Genomic DNA, 8,442 nt, shown 5'->3' on the forward strand with positions numbered 1-8,442 from the left:
TTGCAACAGTACTAGGTAGGATGAACTTACATCATATCTATTCCCGTCCACAGTGGGCAAACTAGCAATGAGTTACAAACCTTTTAATTATACCCAGCACTGGTCACACTGGAGATCTTAGGGATGCCCAAACTCCAGTCCCAGGGGTCCCAGGAGGTCGTCACACCTCAACCTGCCCAGGGACCCAATTCTCAGGAGGCCGTCATGCCTTGACCTGCCTGGGGATCTGCACCCTGACCTGGGGACGCCTGGCTCTCAGGTTGCAACAGTTCTGGGTAGGATAAGCTTCAGAAAGAATCACCCCTAAGGAAGTCCACCCATGGAAACATAAAGAAGCCTATTATTTGTGGGACTGTGCCCAGTCTCAGCAATAACTCAGGAGCCCAATGAGAACCCCATTGCCTTTCGGGAGAGGCTAAAAGAAGCATTCCAAAAGTTTACCAACCTGGACTTAGACTCTTATGAGGGATGGGTGATTTTAAAGGACAAATTCCTGTCCCAATGTGCATCAGATATCAGAATTAAGTTACAGCAGCTACAACAGCAGGACCCTGCTGCCTCTTTAGATGAAATGGTCCAGACAGCCACCAATACCTTTTATAACAGAGAACAGGAGAAGGAGGCCAAGGCCCAGGAGAAGGTGAGAAAGAAAGAGACAAGGCATGCCCAGATGCTGGCCGCCCTCCAGAGAAGCCCTATGGCAAACCCCAAGTCCTTGAAGGACAAGGCACCAGACAAATGCCTGATCTGTAAACAGGCGGGGCATTGGGTCAAAGAGAGTCCAAACCGTGACAAGTCTCCTAGAACGGCTTGCCACAAATGCCATCAACTGGGACATTGGGCGGCACTCTGCCCTTGGGACCCAAGAGCCTCAAGGTCAAGCGCCAAGCCTATCCTCACAATGGTTCAAGAGGACTGAAGCGGCCCGCTCCAGCCAGCCCGCCTGTCATGGATAACCATCACGGGGCTGGAGCCAAGGGTGCAACTGGATGTGGCAGGTAGGTCCAAGAATTTCTTGGTTGACACAGGGGCTACCTACTCTGTCTTAATCTCCTAGTCCAGAGCCTTCTCCTCCCAAACCTGTACCATTTTGGGTGCTACAGGAAAAGCAACTACTAAAAGATTCACCCGAGCACTTCTTTGTTGCTGGGATGGACAAATATTTTCCCACCAGTTTCTGGTCGTCCCTGAGTGTCCTACTCCCTTATTGGGGAGAGATATACTCACTAAACTGGGGACCACCCTTGTGATGGGAAGTTTTTCAGCCCCTAGAGCTCTACAGCTCCTGATTACTACTGAAGAACCCATTACACCTTCAATAGAGAAGGACCAAAAACTGTGGGAAGACAAAATTAACCCCCAGGTGTGGGACCAGGGGATCCCTGGACGAGCCCACCAAGCTGAACCGGTCATCATTGTCCTCCGAGATCCCACTCGGTTTCCTAACCGGAAACAATACCCTCTCAAAAGAGAGGCTCGGGAGGGACTACAGCCTTTAATAAATAAATTCCTTGCTTGTGGACTATTGGTCCCCACCAGTTCGCCATGTAACACCCCAATCCTCTCAGTAAAGAAAAAAGACGGAACCTGGTGAATGGTTCAAGATCTCTAGATCATAAATGAAGCTGTAGTCCCCCTCCATCCCACAGTACCCAATCCCTATGTAATCTTGGGAGAAATCCCACCCAGTGCCAAGTGGTTTACGTCTTGGATCTCAAAGATGCATTTTTTTGCATACCACTGGCTAAAGAATCCCAATACCTTTTTGCCTTTGAGTGGGAGGCCCCAGGAGAAAAACACCAACAGATGACTTGGACAGTATTAGCTCAGGGGTTCAGAGATAGCCCCCACCTGTTTGGACAGGCCCTTAGCCAGGATCTCCTAGATCTGGACCTGGGACCTAATGGGAAAATATTACAATACGTAGATGACCTACTAACCTGCTCTCCAGATGAGATAAGTGCCCAACAACATGCAATTCAGGTTCTAAACTTCTTGGCAGAAAGGGGATATAAAGTCTCCAGTGCTAAGGCTTAGATGGTCGAGACAAAGGTCACTTACCTGGGAGTTCAAATTACACATGGGTCCAGGAGGCTGTCCTCTGATCAGGTACAAGGAATTCTCCAGTTGCCCTCCCCCACAACTCAAAAACAATTGCGAGCTTTCCTGGGGCTAACTGGTTATTGTAGAATCTGGATACCCAGTTATGGTCTAATTGCCCAGCCTTTATATGAAAGCTTAAAGGGACGAGATGATTCAATCCCACTGATGTGGGGAACTCCTCAAAAGAAGGAAGAGGCTACACTAAAACAGGCCTTAACTCAGGCACCTGCCTTGAGGTTGCCAGACCCATAAAAAGCATTCCAACTTTATGTCCATGAAAGAGAGGGAATAGCCTTGGGAGTGTTAACTCAAAGGTTGGGATCTGAGCCCTAGCCTGTAGCTTACTTATCCAAGAGGCTCGATCCAACTACCCAAGGTTGGCCCCCCTGCCTTTGAAATCTTGCAGCTATTGCAGTCATGATAGAAGATGCTTTAAAACTCTCCTTTGGAAGCAAACTATTTTTACCAGCCACCAAGTAAAACAACTCCTAAATGGGAGAGGCCATTTATGGATGTCTGATCAAAGAATCCTCAGATATCAAGTAATGCTGATGGAAAATCCAGGCCTCACTATATCCCCTTGTGAGGTTCTTAACCCAGCCACCCTCCTACCTACCCCCGAGGGCTCTCTCCCCTTTCACTCTTGTCTAGAATCCTTGGACCACTGGACAAAACCCCGAGAGGGATTGTCAGAAGATCCTCTGACCAATCCTGAGGAAATCTGGTACACTGATGGAAGCAGCTTTGCCTTGGATGGAAAAAGAAGAGCCGGGTATGCAGTAGTCTCCAATTTTGAGACCATAGAGGCTAAGCCTCTGCCACCAGGTGCTTCAGCCCAATTAGCTGAGCTCATAGCCCTGACTCGAGCTGTAGAGCTGGGAAAAGGAAAAAGAATAGCCATTTACACTGACTCCAAGTATGCCTTTCTGGTGCTACATGCACATGTGGCTGTTTGGAAAGAAAGGGGCCACTTGACCACCCGAGGGTCCCCAGTCAAATACGGTGATCAGATTCTTTGACTCTTGGAGGCAGTCCATCTGCCTACTGAGGTTTCAGTCTCCCACTGTAAAGGACACCAAAAAGGGAACACGGAAGTGGCACAAGGGAACCAAGCAGCTGATCAGGCAGCTAAGAGAGCAGCATTACAGAACCATAACATAATAGGGATTGCCACCTTAGTTCCACAGACTAATTTGCCAGAAACTCCTTCATATACTGAAGGTGAGACTCTTAAAGCTAAGAGTGAGGGTTTTCAAGAAGATCATATGGGGTGGTTCCAAAGGGAGGGGCTCCTTTTTCTGCCTGGGAACCTCCAATGGAAGCTGGTTAACTCCTTACGTGCCACTACTCATTTAGGAGAAAAGGCCCTCCAAAGATTACTAGAAAGGTCCTTCAGAGGAACAGGCTTCCAAACAACTATAAGACAGGTGGTCTCCTCTTGTCCCACTTGCCAATGAAACAACCCCCAAGGAGCTCGAAGACCCCAGCTGGCCCAGCCCGTCCAACAGCGTGGAGCCTACCCAGGAGAGGACTGGCAGATGGACTTCACCCAGATGCCAGTTTCTCATGGGTATAAATACTTATTAGTTATGATAGATACATTCACAGGATGGATTGAAGGCTTTCCCACCTGGACTGAGAAGGCTGAGGAGGTGGTAAAAAAACTGCTCCATGAAATCATTCCAAGATTTGGTCTGGCCAGGTCATTACAAAGTGACAATGGGACATCATTTACTTCTAAGGTCACCCAAGGGGTCCCGAAAGCACTGGGCATTACTTATTATCTCCATTGTGCCTGGAGGCCTCAATCTTCAGGAAAAGTAGAAAGAGCCAATCAATTATTAAAATCAGCAATAAAAAGATAACCCAGGAGACCTCCCTGGGATGGAAGGAGGCTTTACCAAGAGCTCTCCTCCGCACCTGCATTGCCCCTAAGGAACAGGTTGGTCTTAGTCCTTATGAGATGCTATATGGGAGACCTTTTGTTTATGTCAATGACCTCTTCCTAGATCCAGAGGTTCAGACCCTCCAGTCTTATACCATGGCCATTGGGCAATTCCAAAGGATATATGCTTGTGGGGTATGAACCAGGACCCAAAAGATTCTAAAGAGTCATCACGATATGCTCCAGGGACTCAAGTCCTAATTAAAGTCTGGAAAAATGGGTCCCCAAAGGCTCAACTCCAGCCCACATGGAAGGGCCCCTACCCTGTAATACTTTCTACCCCCAGAGCAGTCAAGGTACCAGGACATGACTCCTGGATTCACTACTCACGAGTCAAGCTGTGGAAGAAAACAGAAGAGGACACTCGATATACCTGTGAGCCCCTGGGAGATCTCAGATACCTATTCAGAACTACCAATGAGTGCCATTCTAATGAACACCCCCAAAATCTGGTTTCTGGGGATAAGATTTCTCAGGATAACTCTAAGGAGCCAACACAGCTTGACAGAGACTGTACTCCAAGACAGACAGGAAATAGATCTTCTGATCCCTGAACAAGGAGGGACTTGAGCCATCCTGGCCATGTGAATTTAAAATTGACCAATGTCCCTTTTAGTCCTTGTTATGCTACATTGATGATGCTTATGATTATTCCATGTACTGTCAATTATCTAATCTGTTTTGTCTCTGCCCAGGTCAACCAGCTACAACATGCAGTGCCAGTTCAACAAAGATATAAAACTACAGCCGACCAAGGAAATTGTCACACACCCTTGGACACCACTATAAGGACTCTGAGGATTGAGACTAGCAAAAGGGGGAGGCCCAATACCCCTCGCCATCCCAGTTCAGCACGAAGTAGCCAGAAAGACCTCGACGCCCCTATTCCCAAAGAATTGGGCCTCCCATCTCTTGAGGGGGGAATGTTAGGTAGGTAGAATAGGGAAAAGGAGTCCAAAATGGCGGTGGCTAAAAGACAAGAAGGTCAAAGGAAGGCCCGAGGACCAGAGTGAAGACTTCAGGCAGAACAAACAACACTCCTGGCTAAGCCCAATTTGCATAGGGCAGGCCCAGGTGGAGGAAAAAACATACAAAAGGAGGAGCCAAAGTGCTTTCTGACGGACTCTCTCTCTCCCATGTGCGTGCACTCTCTCTCTCTTTCTCACTCACTCTCTCTCTCCTGCTATCTTCTAAATAAAATAGAGCTGTAACACTGATTTGCCTAAGAGCTATAACACGGTTTGTCCAAGACCTGAGAGCTGTGACACACTGAGGGCTTTAATGTCTGTCGCTCCAAATCTTTGTTGTGATGAGACAAAGAATCGAGGAACATACACTCGCATGACACTAATCGAACTGACCACATGGACCACAGCTTTGTCTAACTCAATGAAACTATGAGCCATGCCATGTAGGGTCACCTAAGATGGATGGGTCATGGTGGAGAGTTCTGACAAAACGTGGTCCACTGGAGAAGGGAATGGCAAACCACTAAAGTATTCTTGCCTGGAGAACCCCATGAACAGTATGAAAAGGCAAAATATATGACATTGAAAAATGAACTCCCCAGGTAGGTATGTACCCAATATGCTACTGGAGAAGAGTGGAAAAATAACTCCAGAAAGAATGAAGAGATGGAGCCAAAGTGAAAACAACACCCCATCATGGATGTGACTGGTGATGGAAGTAAAGTTCAATGCTTAAAGAGCAATATTGCATAGGAACCTGGAATGTTAGGTCCATGAATCAAGGTAAATTAGAAGTGATTAAACAGGAGATGGAAAGAGTGAACGTCGACATTCTAGGAATCAGCGAACTAAAATGGACTGAATGGGTGAATTTAATTAAGATGACCATTATATCTACTATTGTGGGCAAGAATCCCTTAGAAGAAATGGAGCAGCCCTCATAGACAACAAAAGAGTCTGAAATGCATTACTTGGGTGCAGTTTCAAAAATGATCTCTGTTCATTTTCAAGGCAAGCCATTCAATATCACAGTAATCCAAGTCTATACCCAACTAGTAATGCTGAAGAAGCTGAAGTTGAATTGTTCTATGAAGACCCACAAGAGTTCTTAGAACTAACACCCAAAAAAGATGTCCTTTTCATTATAGGAGACTGGAATGCAAAAGTAGGAAGTCAAGAGATACCTGGAGTAACAGGCAAATTTGGCCTTGGAGTGCAGAATGAAGCAAGGCAAAGGCTAACAGAGTTTTGCCAAGAGAACGCACTGGTCATAGCAAACACCCTCTTCCAACAACACAAGAGAAGACTCTACACATGGACATCACCAGATGGTCAACACCGAAATCAGATTGATTATATTCTTTGCAGCCAAAATGGAGAAGCTCTATACAGTCAGCAAAAACAAGACCGGGAGCTGACTGTGGCTCAGATCATGAACTCCTTATTGCCGAATTCAGACTTAAATTGAAGAAAGTAGGGAAAACCACTAGACCATTCAGGTATGACCTAATCAAATCCTTTATGATTATACAGTGGAAGTGACAAATAGATTCAAGGGATTAGATCTGATAGACAGAGTACCTAAAGAACTATGGACAGAGGTTCATGACATTGTACAGGAGGCAGTGATCAAGATCATTCCCAAGAAAAAGAAATGCAAAAAAGCAAAATGGCTGTCTGAGGAGGCCTTACAAACAGCTGTGAAAAGAAGAGAAGTGAAAAGCAAAGGAGAAAAGGAAAGATATACCCATTTGAATGCAGAGTTCCAAAGATTAGCAAGGAGAGATAAGAAAATCTTCCTCAGTGATCAATGCAAAGAAATAGAGGAAAACAATAGAATGGGAAAGACTAGAGATCTCTTCAAGAAATTAGAGATACCAAGGGAACATATCTTGCAAAGATGGGTGTAATAAAGGACAGAAATGGTATAGATCTAACAGAAGGAGAAGATATTAAGAAGAGGTGGAAAGAATACACAGACTTGTACAAAAAAGATCTTCATGACCCAGATAACCACGATGGTGTGATCACTCACCTATAGCCAGACTACCTGGAATGTGAAGTCAAGTGGGCCTTAGGAAGCATCACTACAAATACAGCTAGTGGAGGTGATGGAATTCCAGTTGAGCTATTTCAAATCCTGAAAGATGATGCTGTGAAAGTGCTTCACTCAATATACCAGCCAATTTGGAAAACTCAGCAGTGGCCACAGGACTGGAAAAAGTCCGTTTTCATTCCAATCCCAAAGAAAGGCAATGCCAAAGAATGCTCAAACTACCGCACAGTTGCACTCATCTCACACGTTAGCAAAGTAATGCTCAAAATTCTCCAAGCCAGGCTTCAGCAATATGTGAACCATAAACTTCCAGATGTTCAAGCTGGCTTTAGAAAAGGCAGAGGAACCAGAGATCAAATTGCCAACATCAGTTGGATCATCAAAAAGCAAGAGAGTTCCAGAAAATATCTATTTCTGTTTTATTGACGATGTGAAAGCCTTTGGCTGTTTTTATCACAACAAACTGTGGGAAATTCTTCAAGAGATGGGAACACCAGACCATTGTATGTACCTCCTGAGAAATCTGTATGCAGGTCAAGAAGGAATAGTTAGAACCAGACAGGGAACAAGAGACTGGTTCTAACTTGGGAAAGGAATATGTCAAGGCTGTATATTGTCATCCTGCTTATTTAACTTATATGCAGAGTATGTCATGTGAAATCCCAGGCTGGATGAAACAAGCTGGAATCAGCATTGCCAGGAGAAATATCAATAACCTCAGATATGCAGATGATACCACCCTTATGGCAGAAAGTGAAGAAGAACTAAAGAGCCTCTTGATGAAAGTGAAAGAGGAGAGTGAAAAAGTGGGCTTAAAACTCAACATTCAAAAATGAAGATCATGGTGTCTGGTCCCATCACTTCATGGCAAATAGATAGTGGAACAATGGAAACTGTGAAACACTATTTTGGGGGGCTGAAAAATCACTACAGATGGTGATTGCAGCCATGAAATTAAAAGATGCTACTCCTTGGCAGAGAAACTATGACCAACCTAGACAGCATATTAAAAAGCAGAGACATTAGTTTGCCAACAAAGGTCCATTTAGTCAAAGCTATGCTTTTTCCAATAGTCATGTATGGATGTGAAGGTTGGACTATAAAGAAAGCTGAGTACCGAAGCATTGATACTTTTGAACTGTGGTATTGGAGAAGACTCTTGAGAGTCCCTTGGACTGCAAGGAGATCCAACCAGTCAATCCTAAAACAAATCAGTAGTGAATATTCATTGGAAGGACAGATGCTGAAGTTGAAACTCCAATACTTTGGCCACCTGATGTGAAGACTGACTCCTTAGAAAAGAGCCTGATGCTGGGAAAGATTGAAGGCAGGAGAAGAAAGGAATAAAGGATGAGATGTTTGAATGGCAT

The sequence above is a fragment of the Bos indicus genome, chromosome 14 (genome assembly GCF_029378745.1).
Source record: "Bos indicus isolate NIAB-ARS_2022 breed Sahiwal x Tharparkar chromosome 14, NIAB-ARS_B.indTharparkar_mat_pri_1.0, whole genome shotgun sequence".
NCBI classification, from domain to species: domain Eukaryota; kingdom Metazoa; phylum Chordata; class Mammalia; order Artiodactyla; family Bovidae; genus Bos; species Bos indicus.